Source organism: Entelurus aequoreus, linkage group LG06, assembly GCF_033978785.1.
Source record: "Entelurus aequoreus isolate RoL-2023_Sb linkage group LG06, RoL_Eaeq_v1.1, whole genome shotgun sequence".
Lineage (NCBI taxonomy): Eukaryota > Metazoa > Chordata > Actinopteri > Syngnathiformes > Syngnathidae > Entelurus > Entelurus aequoreus.
This window is the reverse complement of record NC_084736.1, coordinates 20,344,702-20,364,741: the sequence shown is the minus strand read 5'-3', so window position 1 is coordinate 20,364,741 and position 20,040 is coordinate 20,344,702. Positions and strand designations below refer to the sequence as shown.

At 40.3% G+C, this 20,040-nt stretch overlaps 1 long non-coding RNA gene across 3 annotated transcripts in view; it reads left to right on the top strand.

The window, feature by feature from the left end:
* LOC133651470 (uncharacterized) overlaps positions 1-20,040 on the top strand; it is a 95,477-nt gene that overhangs the window by 53,477 nt on the left and 21,960 nt on the right. For 2 of the 3 annotated variants that reach the window (XR_009826418.1, XR_009826417.1), the window contains one exon: positions 11,430-13,697. This is a non-coding gene — a long non-coding RNA (uncharacterized LOC133651470). Of the gene's footprint in view, positions 1-11,429; positions 13,698-20,040 lie in introns of those variants that run through there. The other variant, XR_009826419.1, reaches the window with a different exon arrangement.

Here is a 20,040-nt window from a genome sequence, read left to right as displayed (position 1 = left end):
TAGTGGAACTGCTTTTTTTTCTCCTCCATCAGCACGAAAGTGAAGTGAAGTGAATTATATTTATATAGCGCTTTTCTCTAGTGACTCAAAGTGCTTTACATAGCCAACATCTAAGTTACATTTTCAAACCAGTGTGGGTGGCACTGGGAGCAGGTGGGTAAAGTGTCTTGCCCAAGGACACAACTGAAGTGACTAGGTTGGCTGAAGCGGGGATCGAACCTGGAACCCTCAAGTTGCTGGCACGGCCACTCTACCAACCGAGCTATACCGCCCCGAAAAATAAGCAAACATTGTCCCGCTTTTGTTGTTATTCGTCATTTTACATGTGAAACCAAATATGTCTTTTGCTTCCGGTCCTCTTCCGGCTGCAATCTTGGACTCACTGGACCAGAAGACTACCTGAGAACTGCAGGCGCGGACCAGCAAGTTAGCGTAAGTAAACAAACCTTCATCTATCAATCAATAGCGATAATCAATATTGATTAAAAATGCGCTCGATAAAATGTTCAATATTTATTTTCCTTCTTCGTCTGAAGAAACCGGAAGTTGCTCTCCTCCCCCTCCAAACTGAGCCTACTCCCTCCCTCCCGCTTGTAACGTATAAAGAATGACACATCTCTCAATTTTGTTTGACTACTTGATTAGAAAATTTCCAATAGAACAGCATCAACTATCAGGTTTGGTTGCGCCATCTTGTTGTTTCGCGGTTGATTCTTTGCATGGAGTGGGAAGAGATAGTAAAAATGGAGAAACTGTGGATAAAACGGGAAAGGTCACCTCGACAGTATGACAGGTTTTGTATTATTAATACATGTATCTGATTGATGTTAGATTTTAAGATGTGTAGCGATGCCTGTTTTTTTTTTTTTTGGTGTACACATTGGATTTTTGTCGCCATCATCGATCTCAATAGAACTAAGAACAAGAAACAACTGTTGGATTATTTTAATCGCTGCCAAAAAGGGTGAATGTTCTTTTCCCGTTTACTGTACGACTCATTGACCCGAGTTGTACGTTTTTTTACAAGTCAAATGTAGTGACTTTTTTAATCCAGCAGATGGCGCCATTATTAAACAAAAACACCATGTGCACTGTCAATACAGTCAGTGAGTGTGTCACACACTTGCTACTCAAAAGTCTGTTTGAGCTCCTCCACCGAAAAGCAAGATAAACGTGATAAAAAACACATCTCGACAGAACGGCGTTAAAAAACTTTTCCCACCCCCCCTCCACAACCTTTGAAAGAACAAATGTAGGATTATTTTGGCTTGCTGTGTTCTTGTCAGTCGTCGTGACATGTTCAGGCAGCCATGACGGCGCCGCTATCATGTTGACTGGCCGCTAGAGACGCTGTAGGTTACCGGGAGGGCGAGCGGCGACAGGACAGGACGTGAAGGCTCGGTCCCAAACTGCTGATGGAGATGTTTACAAGCTGCAAGTTGGCGCCTCATTTCCTGAAGACATGAACTTTGATCCCCTGAGACAAAGTTTTCAGCAGGAAGAGGAAGGAGGAGGACGACTTGAAGCTTTACTTTTAGGTCCTAAACTGTCATGGATTACTTCTTAGACCTGTTGATATTTAATGATACCTTCCCCGACACAGTGGAATCAGTTTCTTGTTAATTAGGGTCATTTATTTTATTTTTATATACAAATTGAAAATCAAATGTGGTTTTACCTGTTTAATTGAATTAGATTGTAGTTTTGATTAACAAATTTGGAGGTGTTAAAATTGCCATGTAAAATCGATAATGCTTATCGGTAGCATGTATATAGGATATCCAACGTAAATTAGCATCAAGCTAGCATATTTTAAAAAGTATCCGAGTGCTTTCTATCAGGCATGCTTGCTTTTTTAGTGTCAGAACTGACTTTATTTTGCATATGTCCTTATTTCTGTATTAAGTTTCTTTCCTGCGCTTTTATTTTCATTTCACTTCCTGTTTGCCTTCACCACTCTTCTGGCTTGACCGCTGTCACCCTCACCTGTCCCTGATTGGCAATCTGGACTCACCAGTGCCATGTTACTCAGGGCTCGATCACTGTTTCTTGTTGTAACTGGTTTTGCGTATGCTAGCGTTTTCCGTGCACTTCCCAGGTGCCTTCTTCTTGCTTTGTTTTTGACATTCAAGTCATGTTTACCTGCCTACTGTCCATGCATCTTGGGGTTCAAAACCGACAGAACCTAACAGTTAGCATGTAAAATTGCGGCATTACTACGAATGTGCTTGTTACCTTGCCAAGTGCTTAAACCGGTGCCAAGTCCGTAACCGGACATGACATCAAAATATGGTATTGTGTGATTTTAAGTACCGATGGAATTCGGTCGGTAGTGATGGGTCCCGTTGACATTTGAACCGATACGGTACCAATCTTCGATACTTTTGTGTGTGTTAATAAATGTGAGTTCAAACCCCGGCCGAGTCATACCAAAGACTATAAAAATGGGACCCATTACCTCCCTGTTTGGCACTCAGCATCAAGGGTTGGAATTGGGGGTTAAATCACCAAAAATGATTCCCGGGCGCAGCCACCGCTGCTGCTCACTGCTCCCCTCACCTCCCAGGGGGAGATAAAGGGTGATGGGTCAAATGCATAGAATAATTTCGCCACACCTTGTGTGTGTGACAATCATTGGTACTTTAACTTTTTTAACTTTAAATGTAAATTGTTTGATAATAAAATTGTATTTTTAATGTAACATTTAAAAATGAGGTGATTATGATAACTGTGATGTCCAGTTAATATATCTCATTTTCTTATGCTATTTGAGTCTCATTTGCCATGCAGTTGCCCTTCCAAGACATTAGATGGCAGCACTGGCCGAGCATGTTGTCTAACAAGGAAGTAGCTTTTTCCAGCAAGCTGAATGTGTTATATTGCGCCCCACAGAGTGTTGATTCTGTAAGTATTGTGCATATTAGGCACTATTATTGTAACGTTCAGTTTTCATTACCAAATTTGGGAGGTGTTTAAATCGCCATGTAAACTTGCTGAAGCTAATAGTAGTGTTATGGTTGCAGAAAGGGAGTTGACGGCTCAGACACCAGGGGGCAGTAATGTTCAATGATTAATTATATATATATACAGTATATAAATAATAATAAACAATACAAACTAACTATACTTAAACTAAGGAATGGAGTGTGTGACCAAAATCCAAGAGTGTGTGTGGTGTTAAACTATGTATGTAAGGTTAACTGACGTGTGTGTTACCAAGTGTTGTCGAGAGCGAATGAACAAGGCAGTCCGTGGGGCAGGCAGATGATCCAGGGCAGGAGAGAAGAGACAAGGTCCGTGTCCAGAGCGAGGGTCTAGGAAGGCAAAACATGGAGGATCTCCACGGGCTAAGACCCGGGAAGGAACTGAGGGGGGAACTGTGGTGGAAGGTCCGAATCTTAAACAGCAACAAAAGTGAATTCAGTACAAAAGTTTTATTTACCCATATTCAAATTGTACATGGTTGGATTGAATTGCCAATGCATACAGACAACGTCCTCCGGAGACGTTGGATGAATCGAGAATCATGCGAATCATACATAGGCTTGGTCTACTTGGCCATTTATCTGTTTTCCTCGTGTATCAAGGTCCCGTTGTTTTGGACCTGTTTATTCTGCAACCTCCTTGAATCTTTTAGCCATAACAAACAATCAAAACATTTTGTAGAATGGTCAGACCGACCATATATTCAACTCTCACCCACATATGCTCCTTCAATGGCACAGAATAGAAAAAAAAAAACGAGCAGACATTCTTAATGCTTTTCAACCTCTTTCTCTTTTCAGACTTCGACAGACACAAAATATGGTTCAAAAGGTCAGAAATTCCACTACAGAACAAACAAGGACGTCAGGCAAGGAGGGAAAACGCAGTAAAAGACAGAGAGCATAAAGCGAAAGCAGACTTACGGTCCACCAATGAGAACGAAGTTCCTGCCAGGATCCTTGGGTCCACTGGTCCTTTATACAGCTCCCTCTCATCAGGTCCAGGTGCGCTGATTGCTGATCGCCCACAACCTTGCTGGCATGTGGGCGTGACGCGGCCGTGGGTGCGTCCCGAGGCGCGGCACGCAGAGCGCAAAGATGAGGCACACATTGGAATGCGCCCTGGCTGTGACAAGTAGCCTGTCTATGGCAAATCTAATGTAAATTAGCAACAAGCTAGTGCATTTTGGAGAAGTGGAGTCGTAGTTAGCGTTTTGTACCAAGCATACTTGCTTTGTTGGTGTTGAAAATTGTGACATTACTTAGGAGTTTGGTTGTGTACTGCTTGAGTGATTGTTTACGTGAGCCTGTATTTAGCCTGCAATCGGACGAGACGTCATGTGTGACAAAGTTATCGAAATATGGCACCATTTGATTTTACGTGGCTCGAAACCCGGTAATACTGACGGAATTCGTCAGTATTATCTGTACCCATCCCTATTTGTGTATAACAACAGTTGCCTCAAACATTACAGAGGTGACATGCTTACAAACAGTAACGGTTTATGAAGGATTGCGCAGTCTGAGACTAGGCTTGCCTGGCTGCAGCCTCGGGCTTCTGTCCGTGATTTGAGCGGGAAATGGGATAATTCAGCAATTATTGCTTAAAAAAATGCAGAAAACAATTAGTAATCGTACATAATACGCAAATGCACAATTCAATGGACAAATAATACAGCTTTCGAGCAGTCTCTGCAAATTTGGACGCTTCTGGTTGCAAGCAAAAATTCAGGTTAAGAGCCTCCCCACCACTAGTTGGCGTAGCAAATGCCACAGTGAGCTTGGAGCTATACGGACATAACTTCATTTTTCCGAGCATGGGAAGGAAGAAAGTGAAAGTGAAGGACATTGTTGATAAAAAAGAATTGGACTATATTCATTGAACCATCAAAAACTTGACACAGTGTGCATGGCCGTAACTACCAATGAGGACACAGAGGTCATGTCCTCTGTATTTTTTTTAAGTGACAGCACATGTCAAATATTAATTATTAAATGACAAGGCCGTTCATATAACATTTTACCCCAAACGTACTCCTGGCCATGTCATGCTCTGTCAATAATAATAATAATATAACATATTTGCTCTGTCATTAACAATGATATAAGAACATATTTCCCTCTCCAATTTCCGGTAGCTTTTGTGGTGCATGTCATTAATACCCAATTGCTCAACATGAGTTTCCCGGTCAAAGTTCAAACTATGGAATGGCGTTAAATTTATGTTTTAATGATGTTAACATTTTTAAAACGCAAAACTTCAGCATATTAATAAAAAAAAGTGGACTGTAACAGAATCACGCTGATTATCAAAGACGTTAGGTAATATAACACGTACCTCAACTGAAAGCTTTCGTTATCACGGAAATCGATTGTGTTGCTCAAGGTAATATAATTTATATGATTTCAGCCTTTCTAAGTTCCTCTTGAACCACCAATTTTTGACCTCGGTATATGTCAAATCCTAGTTACGGCCCTGAGAGTGTGTAGCTAGGGTTGTATATTGCTGGTCTTATCATCCTTGTCCGGACCTGAGGACAACTTGGTGGGTGACTGGACCAAACATGACGCCGGTGAGGAATCATTGAACAAAAGTTTTTATTTGATCAAGCGGGCCTCACATTACAGGTGCTGCAGCAAACCTGGAGGAGATGATCTGTTAGATCAGTGTTTTTCAACCTTTTTTGAGCCAAGGCACATTTTTTGCGATTAAAAAATGTGGAAGGCACACCACCAGCAAAAATCATTAAAAAACGAAACTCAGTCGACAGTAAAAAGTCGTTGTCGCAATTGTTGGATATGACTTTGAACCATAACCAAGCATGCATCAATATAGCTCTTGTCTCAAAGTAGGTGTACTGTCACCACCTGTCACATCACGCCGTGACTTATTTGGAGTTTTTTGCTGTTTTCCTGCGTGTAGTGTTTTAGTTCTTGTCTTGCGCTCCTATTTTGGTGGCTTTTTCACTTTTTTTTTTGGTATTTTCCTGTAGAAGTTTCATGTCTTCCTTTACATCTACTTTGTTTTAGAAATCAATAATATTTCAGTCGTTTTTATCCTTCTTTGTGGGGACATTGTTGATTGTCATGTCATGTTCGGATGTACTTAGTGAAGCCGTCTTTGCTCCACAGTAAGTCTTTGCTGTCGTCCAGCATTCTGTTTTTGTTTACTTTGTAGCCAGTTCAGTTTTAGTTTCGTTCTACACAGCCTTCCCTAAGCTTCATTGCCTTTTCTTAGGGGCACTCACCTTTTGTTTATTTTTGGTTTAAGCATTAGACACCTTTTTACCTGCACGCTGCCTCCCGCTGTTCCCGAAATCTACAGAGCAATTAGCTACCGGCTGCCGCCTGCTGATATGAAAGAGTATAACACGGTTACTCTGTTGAGCTCTAGACAGCACAGACACTCAACAACAACACATAATTTGCAGACTAGAATTACTGGTTTGCAAAAAATATTTTTAACCCAAATAGGTGAAATTAGATAATTTCCCATGGCACACCAGACTGTATCTCACGGGGTTGAAAATCCCTGTGTTAGATAACACGGTGAAATATGATATGAAAACTTAATATTGTAAATATAAATATGCACATATAGAGGAAAACCCTCTCAAAAATTCTCTATTCTCCTTAATTTGGGTGCACAAAAAATTGATTCCCATCCGGATCGGGATTCTAAATCGATTCATAATTTTCAAAAATCACATTTTTTTTTAATATAATTTTTTTCCCCCAGAATCAATTTTTAAGCGTTTTTAGACCACCTCCATGTGACCAGGTTGAGCTTTTCTAAAAAAAAAAGTTTCATCATAATTATTATACCAAATAATACATTGCGAGAATCGATTCTGAATCGACTCATAACCCCAGGATTCGGAATTGGATTTAACCGTTAGGTGCCCAAAGATTCACACCCCTATCCCTTAGTGTAAATTAAGTTAAGTTAAGTTAAAGTACCAATGATTGTCACACACACACTAGGTGTGGCGAATCATTTTTGGTGATTTAACCCCCAATTCCAACCCTTGATGCTGAGTGCCAAGCAGGGAGGTAATGGGTCCCATTCTTATAGTCTTTGGTATGACTCGGCCGGGGTTTGAACTCACAACCTACCGATCCAGGGCGGACACTCTAACCACTAGGCCATTGAGTAGGTTGTGGATCCCTGGACAAGTACAGTAAAGGGCTTGTTTCAATTTCGGTCGACAACCGCTTTCGAGCGTGTTCACCCCTCCCCCCCAGCCCTCCATCCCCACTGATCACATATTCATAGCAGGTATTGATCAGGTGTCATTGCTCCGCTGTGACATTTCTGCTCTCGTATTTCTGCCATGTGATTGACATTTGCTGACTGTGCGCGTGTAAACATCTTTAGGAATTCCATTTATTCACGTAGATCCTCTCTGAGGTACGACGTCACACACTGGTCAGGAATGCAAAGTGTTGGCCTGCACCACCGTTTTTATTTCCCGCTCTTATGGCCTCTTTTATTAAAGGCGGCAATATTCTTTAATGCGGCGACTAGTAAAAGGCGATTATTTCGCGTTGCATGTGCTGCCTTTTTATTGGTCCGTCTGGCATTACGAGCCCAGCGAGCGTCGCGCAGGCGTCGCCTTCCAAAGCCCAGAACCCCCTCAAATGAACACAAAGTGTCAGCCCGGCTTGTTTTAGTGCGCTCTGCACTTATTTAGGCGGCGCTCCGATATGAGAGGGAATTGGGCTTAAATGATTTTGATGGCTGGATCGGCGCCGCGGGTCCGTTTTGTCTGACGGCTTCGCGGCGAGATCTCTGCGGGCCTTTAATGCATCGCATTAACCTGCAGCACGCAGCAGTCCATGACCACCACGCATTAAGGAAGTCTTCCTGGGTTCTTTCCCGGTCCGGTTAATGCTTCATAGACTTAACTTGTTCCAAATGTTTGCTTCCGTCACTCTTGAGTCTTCATAAAGAACATCAAACATGTCTCTCACTCTGTGGGGATTCTGCGGTGCAGTGCCGAACACGTCCACTAGATGGCAGTGTGGGGAAAAAAGACGTGACTGTCATTTAAATCAGCGGTCCCCAAAGACCGGGCCATGGCCCGTTACTGGTCCGTGGATCGATTGGTACCGGGCCGCACAAGAAATAAGTAAAATAAAATAAAATAATAATAATAATTTATTAAATCAACATAAAAAACACAAGATACACTTACAATTAGTTCACCAACCCAAAAAAACTCCCTCCCCCATTTACACTCATTCACACTCATTCCCACAAAAGGGTTGTTTCTTTCTGTTATTAATATTTCTGGTTCATACATTTTATAACAATATAGATCAATACAGTCTGCAGGGATACAGTTCGTAAGCACACATGATTGTATTTTTTTATGATAAAAAAATACCATACCCCCTCCCCGAGGGGGGGGGGGGGGGGGGGTATGGTATCATCATCTCCATAGAGCTTTTCAACAGATGGAAGCATGTAGTGCTCTAAAATCTCTTGGTACACAGCTGCATTGACTCTGGACTTGATGAAACACAGTGGACCAACACCAGCAGCTGACATGGCTCCCAAAACCATTGCTGACTGTTGGAACTTCACACTGGATTTCAAGCAACTTGGATTTTGCTCCTCTCCAGCCTTCCTCCAGACTCTAGCGCCTTGACTTCCAAATTAAATACAAAACTGGCTTTCGTCTGAAAACAGGACTCTGGACCACTCTGCAATTGTCCAGTGCTTCTTTTCCATAGCCCAAGTCAGACGCTTCTAGAGATTTTAGTGCACTACATGCTTCCATCTGTTGAAAAGCTCTATGGAGATGATGATTTCTTTTTCCAACATGATCTGGCACCTGCCCACAGTGCCAAAACCACCAGTAACTGGTGTACTGACCATGGCATTACTGTCTTCGATTGGCCTGCCAACTCCCCTGACCTGAACCCTATAGAGAATATGTGGGGTATTGTGAAGAAGAAGCTGAAAGACACCAGACCCAATAATGCAAATGAGCTAAAGGCAGCTATTGAAGCATCCTGGGCATCCATAACACCTCAGCAATGCCACAGGCTGATTGCCTCCATGCCACGCCGCATTGATGCAGTAATCCGTGCAAAAGGATTCCCAACCAAGTACTGAGTGCATTAGTTGACATTTTCAAATGTTTGATTTTGTTTTGCTGTTATAAATCTTTTTTTTTTACTTGGTCTGAGGAAATATTCAAATTTTTTGAGATAGGATTTTTGAATTTTCTTAAGCCGTATGCCATAATCAGCAATATTAAAATAATAAAAGGCTTGCAATATTTCAGTTGATGTGTAATGAATCCAGAATGTATGACATTTTAGTTTTTTTAATTGCATTACAGAAAATAAATAACTTAATCACAATATTCTAATTTTCTGAGACAGTCCTGTGTATATATATATATATATATATATATATATATATATATATATATATATATATATATATATATATATATATATATATATATAAATAATAAATGATAAATGGGTTATACTTGTATAGCGCTTTTCTACCTTCAAGGTACTCAAAGCGCTTTGACAGTATTTCCACATTCACCCATTCACACACACTGATGGCGGGAGCTGCCATGCAAGGCGCTAACCAGCAACCATCAGGAGCAAGAGTGAAGTGTCTTGCCCAAGGACACAACGGACGTGACTAGGATGGTAGAAGGTGGGGATTGAACCCCAGTAACCAGCAACCCTCCGATTGCTGGCACGGCCACTCTACCAACTTCGCCACGCCGCCCCATATATATATATATATATATATATATATATATATATATATATATATATATATATATATATATATATATATATATATATATATATATATATATATATATTTGTGAAGATATATATATTTGTGAAGATATATATATATATATATATATATATATATATATATATATATATATATATATATATATATATATATATATATATATATTTGTGAAGATTCATTTACTACGAGTAGTCCGATATATATATATATATATATATATATATATATATATATATATATATATATATATATATATATATATATATATATATATATATATATATATATATATATATATATATATATATATATATATATATATATATATATATACTACCGTTCAAAAGTTTGGGGTCACCCAAACAATTTTGTGGAATAGCCTTCATTTCTAAGAACAAGAATAGACTGTCGAGTTTCAGATGAAAGTTCTCTTTTTCTGGCCATTTTGAGCGTTTAATTGACCCCACAAATGTGATGCTGCAGAAACTCAATCTGCTCAAAGGAAGGTCAGTTTTGTAGCTTCTGTAACGAGCTAAACTCTTTTCAGATGTGTGAACATGATTGCACAAGGGTTTTCTAATCATCAATTAGCCTTCTGAGCCAATGAGCAAACACATTGTACCATTAGAACACTGGAGTGATAGTTGCTGGAAATGGGCCTCTATACACCTATGTAGATATTGCACCAAAAACCAGACATTTGCAGCTAGAATAGTCATTTACCACATTAGCAATGTATAGAGTGTATTTCTTTAAAGTTAAGACTAGTTTAAAGTTATCTTCATTGAAAAGTACAGTGCTTTTCCTTCAAAAATAAGGACATTTCAATGTGACCCCAAACTTTTGAACGGTAGTGTATACATCTATATAGTGTATATATATATATATATATATATATATATATATATATATATATATATATATATATATATATATATACTTTGTGAAGATTCATTTACTATGCTTAGTCCTTGAACACAACGTACAGAAGGGTTTACTGTAGTAGAAAAATCATTTACTTTACAGGTTTTTTTTCCTGTTAAGCCACTTTTTTAATGCCCTTTTACCTATGTTTACCTACTTTTTCCACCTTCTTTTACCTATATTTACCTAAGTGTACCTTTAAAATGATTTACATTGTGTTATTTATTGTTATTTTTTTTCCTTTTCTAAAAAAAAAATAAAATAAAAAATAATAAATAAATGCCCAGAGATCCACAGACACACTACACCACTATCCACACTGAGGTGCCACAACAGACTGTGACAGGGTTTACCCGGGGACTCGACCGAGCAGGCCTCCACCGAGCAGGGCACCCATATGAAGACGGGCGGCGGGACCCATGGGGGCCACAGAAACACAGCCTGGCTGCACAAGCAGGCCCCGAGGACAACACCAGCCTCTAACTTAAAAAATGAAAAGAAAAAAAAAAGCAGGAATGTGACACAAAACCAGGGTGAGAAGGGAACTGGTTCAGTTTCGGATAAAAACCAGCCAACTCTCTCAGAATTCTGCCAAGCAACAATCAAGACACAATTGTTTTTACAGCTGTTTGTGCTCCATGCAGTATTTTGTCCTAAATGTTTTATCATCCTTGGTTTTTGTTTAAATAATGCATGTCTTCTTCTTTCCTGGCCATCAGATCCAAAGTTGCAGAGTTGGCGTCTCCTCCACCAACCCACGCTCGCTCTCTCAGCGCAGCTCGCCAAGATGGTCCGGCTGTGGACGCACAGGAAGTTCCGACGTGAGTCCAGCTGGCCCGACGGGGACGGGGCGAGTGGAACAGATGTGCGCCAGGCTTTGATGTAGGTGAGACTTCTGCACAGGTTTTAATGAAGAGGAAGGAGAAGTTTCAGTGATACATGCTCGAACTAGGCATGACAACCTTAGGCAGAAATACCACAATTACAGCTCTTATTTTGAAATGTTCTAATTAAAAAGAGGAGAAAAATAACTTTTCAGCTCAACACTCATTTAAAAACAACCATTATAGAACAGGGACAAGCTGCACTGATTTTTTTACACTGATTTTTTTATACACTGAATTTTAAAACACTGCATTTTAACAAATTACATTTTTAAACCTAACATTTAAAAAATTGTGAGCATAACGTCATTGAATTTGTGAGCATAATTTGTGTGCTTAAAAATTAATTTTGTTAAAATACAGTGTTCTAAAATTCAGTATATAAAACAATCAGTGCAGGAATGTTTGTCGCTTCAAAGCTCAAGAAACACTTGGCGGTAAATTAACTGAAATTATGAAATGAAATGAATTTTAAAAAATTATGAAACTGTCAGCATAATTTGCTCAGTTACATAAATTCAGTGGAAAAAAAAGCTTTCATATTAAAGACACAAATCTAACTTCATATATAACAAAAAAAGGTCTGTACAAGAACTTTGCATCGTTTCTTTATGACAATGAACTATGACTAAATATTACCTGTACACTTTTCTGGGAGCGACTCTTGGCGAGTTTTTTTTCCATTCATTGTTGTGCAAAATGTATGTTTACCTATGTCTTGTTAACCTTCTTTTACCGATGTTTACCTACTTTTTGCTTTCTTTACAGATGCGTACCTTTTTATTTGACCTTTTACCTACTTTTCCCTCTTTCCTTGCATTTTTTGGCTTTGTTTACTTACTTTTTACCCTTCCACTTTTTTTTACCTTCTTTTACGTGTTTACCTATTTTTAAACCTTCTTTTACGTTGTTTAGCCTGTTAACTCACATTTTACGTCCTTTTACCAATGTTTACCTATTTGTTTACCTTCTCTGACTTATGTTTACCTTCTTTTTCCCCCTTCTTTTGTGTGTTTTAAGCTTTGTTTACTTACTTTTCACCCTATTTGATCTACTTTTTTTAAATTGTACTTTTTTAGATATTTTTTTAAACCTTCTTTCACGTTCTTTTGCCGGGGTAACCCACTTTTTTTTTAATGTACTTTTACCTATGTTTATCTACAAAACCCAAAACCAGTGAAATGACACATTGTGTAAATCGTAAATAAAAACAAAATACAATGATTTGCAAATCCTTTTCAACCTATATTCAGTTGAATAGACTGCAAAGACAAGATATTTAATGTTCAAACTGGTAAACTTTGTTATTTTTTGCAAATATTAGCTCATTTGGAATTTGATGCCTGCCACATGTTTCAAAAAAGCTGGCACACGTGGCAAAAAAGACTGAGAAAGTCGAGGAATGCTCATCACACACTTAATTGGAACATCCCACAGGTGAACGGGCTAATTGGTAACAGGTGGGTGCCATGATTGGGTATAAAAGCAGGTTCCATGAAATGCTCAGTCATTCACAAACAAGGATGGGGCGAGGGTCACCACTTTGTCAACAAATGTGTGAGCAAATTGTCCAACAGTTTAAGACCAACATTTCTCAACGAGCTATTGCAAGGAATTTAGGGATTTCACCATCTAAGGTCTGTAATATCATCAAAAAGTTCAGAACATCTGGACAAATCACTGCACGTAAGCGGCAAGGCCGAAAACCCTCTTTTGCCTATGTTTACCTATTTTATACCATCTTATAGAGATGTTTACCTATTTTTTAACCTTCTTTTACCTATATTTACCTACTTTAAAAATATATATTTATATTTCCTATTTTGACCATGTTTACATTTTTTTTACCTTCTTATACTAATGTTTATCTATTCTTAAAAACTTTTACCTATGTTTTCTTGCTTTTTTACCTTCTTGTACTGAAGTGAATTATATATTTTTTTATATTTTTCTGATGTTTACCCATTTTTTTTAACCTTCTTTTAGTTATGTTTACCTATTTTTTAAACCGTCTTTTACTGTCGTTTACCTTTTTTTTTAACCTTTTTTACTCATTTAAAAAATATTTATTTTATCCTCTTTAATACATGTTTACTGATTAAATGTACCTTCTTGTACTGATGTTTACCTATTTTTTTAACCTTCTTTTACCTGTTTTTGAAAAAAAATATCATTATCCTCTTTTTCCCATGTTAACCTATTTTTGACCATCTTATACTGATGTTTACCTATTTTTTTCACATTCTTATACTAATGTTTACTTATTTTTTTAAAACCTTCTTTTGCCTATGTCAATACTGATGTTTACCTATTTTTTAACCTTCTCTTACTTATGTTTACCTATTTTTTTAAACCTTCTTTTACTGATGATTACCTATTTTTTTTAACCTTTTTTTACTCATTTAAAAAAATACTTCTTTTATCCTGTTTAATAAATGTTTACTGATTAAATGTACAGTACCTTCTTATACTGATGTTTACCTATTTTATTACTTTCTTTGACCTATTAAAAAAAAATCATTAACCTCTTTTTCCTATGTTAACCTATTTTTGACCATCTTATACTAATGTTTACTTATTTTTTAAAAACTTCTTTTGCCTATGTTTATCTATTCTTTACCATCTAATACTGATGTTTACCTTTTTTTTTTTTACCTTCTTTTACTTATGTTTACCTACTTTTAAAAAAAAAACGTATTTGACCTATGTTTGCTTATTTCAATAATGACACATGGAACTCTAAATGGACCAATCCCAATAGACCACAGTAGATAAATGTTGGTTTTGCCTTTGGCCAACATCTGCTGGAGGAACATGTTTATTCCATTGATGATGATGAAGAGGAGGATGAGGAGGAGTGGAATGTTAAACAAGCCATGTTTGAAGTAGGAAGAAGAAGAGCGAAAGTGACAGAAGATGTGAGGGCGACTTGCATGGGGAGAGAACGCCAAGTCGCATCAGGAACAAAACTGACACCAGATCAGATAAAAAAAATTGAACTTTCAGCTTCTTCCCAACCGCCATTCTAGCGGCAACATCAGGTGGGGATGAAAGACCAAACAAGCGATACAGGAAGAAGATGATGCACATCTTACTTTACATATTGCAGCTTCACATCGCAGATTTAAAAAAATCAATAATCAAAATTAAAGCATATTGTACATGTTTTTGCTCTAAATAAGCTATAAATGAAACATTATTTATGTAATATTAGTAATACATTACAGAATTAGTCCTATTTTCTGTCATGACAGTGTGTATTTTATTTTCCCGTGTTTGGTTTCATTTCCTGCCGTTGAGCTCTTACTTTGTCGGTATTTACTGTTTGGGCTCCACGATTTGCAGCAGCTTTACTTTCTGTTATTTGTCTTGCCAGCACACCTGTTCCTCGTTGTCAATTAGTTCTATTTAGTTCCACCTTGTTCCCTCCTTCAGTGCTGCTTCCTTGTCTTCCATATACCAAAATGCATTTTGCCTACCGTCTCTGCATCCTGGGATCACACTAACTACTGTCACAGTTTTCTATTATTATGTTGTGACGGTCGGTAAAGATCCTCACCAAGCGGGACTTCCGTTTGCGGGTTAAAGGTGAACAATGCCATCAACACGGTGGCTAATCTTGCTGCTGACTTCGCCGCGACAATCAAGCTGACCAACTTTTTGATGCTATGTATCTTCAACGCCTGCCTTGTCAACAACACGTCTCCGCGGGGAATGGACATGGGCGTGGGACATGCAATGCTAACAACACGGCTACTGGTCATAGCAGCAACTGACCACATTTGACGGGAACGATTGACGCCCGTTCTAACTGAGAGGAATTACCCGGGATGTGATGAAGTGTTTCCACGTCGTGGCCGTGTTGTAGTGGCCGGGTGATGACCATAACAATAACGCTTGGAGGATCCTCTGGGCTGCGGGTGAGTACTGTAATAACACACTCAAGAGTGCATACGTGACTGTATGGATGCTGTTTTATGTTTAGAGGACTCTAAATATGTTTTAAAAACATATTTACAACGTCAAAGTTTTTTTTTTTTTATGCTCCAGCTATTAAAATATTTATCTTTTTATTAAAAAAAAAAAAATTTTAAAAAATAAAAATAAATAAATAATAATAATAATAATAATAATAAATTAATAAAAGCCTGGTAGGCCACCAGAACGCAGTCCCCGGAATCCGCGCCGGCCGACGAGGCAATGAGGGGTGCGCCGAACCCCAACCCCCCCACATGCATGTGTACAAGGCCCCCAGAGTGTCTACTGTGTAGTTAAAATTAGGAGGTCAGCCATTACAGCCGACCTCCAGTCCCTATTGATGCGTGTACTGTAGCGTGAGTGAGATATGTATGCTTGTGGGAACTAATAATGCGATTAAAATTGGGGGACATCATGGTCTTGGTGGGTCCCAACCAAGCCGAGCCCTCCAAATCCTAAGTGTCTAATATGCAGCTAAGATTGAGGGATGGACGAGCAGGGGACAAGACAGGAGGACTGGAGCCCCATAGGAGGCATCCTCATCCCCCCGCCATGCCTCCCCGCAGGACAATCCCCCAAAGTCCTATATATGTGTGACTGTGTGTGCTATAAGTAGGAGGAGTAGAGGGCCCGGACATCCCCCCCAGTCCATGCGGCCGACAATCAGGAACTACGGCCAGGAAGCCGCCATTCCCCCCACGGCCCGTGACCCACACCAGACCACTTTAGCGTGACGCCACGCGAGCCCACCCCCCGCCAAACAAAGCCAGCCCCCGCCCGCCCCAACCCAACCCCGCAGAGCCCATACCAGCAACCAAACGCAGAAAAACTGCACAGCCCCCATGCCCAATGCAAACACCGCATCCCGGCCATCCACACAGCAACGTACCCATACGAGTCCCGGCCAGGAGATGGCGCCCCCCAACGGGGGAAGAAGTCAATGCACCCCGTCCGCACGCCAGCCCCCAAACCAGCCGTCAAGCCAACGCCAGCCAGCCCCCACAACCCCACAAGCGCACAGATACCAGCCACAGTCCCCCAACCACTCCAACCTAACACAGCGATGCCAACCGCCGGCAGTACCACAGCAACCATCACCACCACCGTCCGTCCGCAGTACAAACACCCGCGGCCGCCGAAACCGAAACAAAAAAAAGCGACCGACCCCGTAAACCACAACAACGCACACGCCCAGCTAACACAGAGGCCACCAACCCACCTACCCCAACTCATCCACATACAGGCCAATCGATCCACCGGACATACACACCCATACACACACCTATTTTATTTTATTTATTTATTTTTATTTGTTATTTTTAATTTAATTTAATTTAATTTGTATTTATTAATTTTTTAAAATTATTATTATTATTTTTGTTTAATCGTATTATTTTTTGTGTGTGGCGTCGCGCGGGTCTCGCTTCCTGTTGGGTGGGGTCCGTGCCCGTGTGGCCCGACCTTGCGCTGTGGGGTCTCTGTTGGCGACTTGATGTGGTGGCGGCGCGGCGCCCGTGTCTGGTCTGGATGCTGTGTCTCGGTTGTTTGGGCGGTGGTGTGTTTGTGCGGGTTTGGGTTGGGGTGGTGGGGTCTTTTGGTGGTGGTGGGGGGGGGGGGGGTGTTGGTGTCTCTTGTTTGCTTGTTGGCGTTTGGGCTTGCTGGCGGGCTGGCGCTGGCTGGTCTCCGTGATCCTGTTGGCGTGTGGTTGCCGGTCGCGTTTTTTTTTTATCGCTTTGATTTCATTGGGTGGTGCTGGCTGTCTGGAGGTGTTGTGGCTGCTGTTTCTGCTGCCGTTTGTTTGTGGTGTGGGCGCCCGTGGCTGCTGGGTCTGGTGCAGGGGGGTGGCTGATGTTGTGACTGGTGGCAGCGCGCGCGCGTGGTAGTTGTCGGGGCTGACAAACTGTGTATATGTAGGTATGTATGTATATATATGTGTATGTGTACATGTGTATGTGTATGTTTATGTATATAGATATGTATGTATATTTCTGCGGGTACGTTCTGGGCCTGCCTGTCGGGTGGGGGTCGGCGCCTCAGGCTACTGCATCCGGACTGCGTGTCTGGAGCTCCTGGGTCCCACCGTCCTTCCCTTCCGGGTGCCCGTCTTGGTTGGGGCCTGCTGGGTCTGGTCCCTGCGTGTACTGTGGTAGTTTGGTGCTGCAGGGTATTCCGAGGTGCTGCGAGTCGGCCAGTTGTTGGGGTAGCGACCTTGTGTGTCAGCATGTCTGTGATCTTCTTTTAATTATTATTTTTTATTTTTTTTAAATAGATTTAATTATTTATTTATTCTTATTTTTTAATGTATTTTATTAATACAAATCCCCCCACACATCAACCCCCCCCCCTCCCCCCCCTCTCCGTGCGTTGGTTGAACGGAAGAGTTAGGGCTGCATGGGATTCTGGGTATTGGTACCGTCAGTGTAAGATGTGTGGCTGCTGAGGTAGTACGCCTTGCTGTCACTTACGTGAGCAAGCTGAAATTGCATTCTACGTGTGGTTGAGCAGGTACACTGTTAGTGCAGACTGTAGAGGGCGCCAAATGCACGCTCTGATATTCGGGAGTCTCCCGGGAAAAATGAGAGGGTTGGCAAGTATGACGCTATCAAGCGCCATTCATTCAAAACTTGCGGGCTGCACTAACATCAAATTTCCACATTAAAGTGCGTGCCGGTGCGTGTGTCGGAGACCCCTGGTTAACATAGCACAAAGCATTTAAGCTTTGTATGCGGTGTTTTTCATTTTAAATTTAAAATTTTTTTTTGTGGCTCCCATTACTTTCTTTAATTTGTGAAACTTGCCAAAATGGCTCTTTGAGTGGTAAAGGTTGCCGACCCCTGCCCTAGGGTAAACTGGGTATAACACATTGCACACTGACAAAGCTTAACCTATTGTTACTATAACAATCTACAAGGTTAATGTAGGTTGCTTCTCTTTCTTCCCCTCCATTTTTCTGCATTCTTTCGTATCTCAAGTTATCATTACGTATATGTATTGTTGCATTTGAACAATTGTATTGTTGATAATCAAGGTAAAGTGTTGTATTGCTCCATTTTTAGTGTAATAATGCTCATTGTCATTTCTGTATTATTTTTTATATTCGCTAACTGTTTATTTGCTATTACTTTTACCATCATATTTTTACATGTCGTATTGCTGATGTTGCTCTGTTGTTGTTGTTGTTGTTGTGTTTGCTGTTGTTGTTTTTGTCTCTCTGTCTAATCCCCCTCTTGTCCCCACAATTCCCCCCTCTGTCTTCCTTTTTTTCTCTTTCTATCCCCTCCTGCTCCGGCCCGGCTGCACCAAATGATAATATAAATACATTTAATAAAGTCAAAATACAAATAAGGCAACAAGAGAAGTATCATACACTTCTCTTTTGTAAAGTAAATCTGAACAGCCGATATGGGCATCTACATCTGCTATATGATTTGCCTGAGAAGCTGGGCAGGACATAAAAAAAAAAAAATAATAAATTTAAAAAAAAATTAAAAAAATAAAAATATATGTATATATTTATATTGATAATAATTCTGCTTTGCGGAAATTTGTTTACCGCGACGAGGCCTGGTACCAATTACCCGCAACGGTACCACTCTATAAGAACATGAGACTACACTGTCAATGGTAAACACCCACACACACACACACACACACACACACACACACACACACACACACACACACACACACACACACACACACACACACACACACACACACACACACACCCATACGCCCACACGTGCACGGCAAATAAGAGTCCCCTAATGGGTCCATGATATTCGGGTTGCTGACCCGGCAGTTGCAGCCAATTTGCCGCGATCACGCTGACAAGCGTGTCCACTCCGTCGTTAGCTCAGAGGCGACGCAGCAAGGCTGACATTAGTGAACTGTCTCTCACACACACTCACACTCACGCACACACACACACCAAATAAATAAAAGCATACCTGTCAGGCACCCCCACCCCCTCACACATGGCTGATCGGCTTAATTGATGCCACTTCAGATCAGCCATGAAGAGATGAGAGCGGCGAGGGAATTAGCTGACATACGGCGACAGGAAGTGACCCTAAAATGGATGATGTCATCACCTGACTGCTTGTACTCTTACCTACCTTTTACGTTTTAGCCTTCTTTTACCTGTTTTCCTACATTTTTACCTTTTACCTTCTCTTACCTATGTTTAGTTACTTTTTTTACCTCCTTTTATTGTAATTTATTTATGCTTGCTTAACTTGTAAACACCTGTTTTCTTAACCCATATTTCCCAACTTTTACCTGCTTTTTTAACCTTCATTTATCTGTTCACCTATTTTTTACCCTTTCATTTACCTCCTTTTAAAACATTTTTTTTACCCCTGCTTACCTACCTTTTTACCTACTATTCCCCCCTTTCATTTACCTCCTTTTTAACCTTCTTTTTTTTATCCCTGCTTACCTACCTTTTTACTTACTTTTTCCCCTT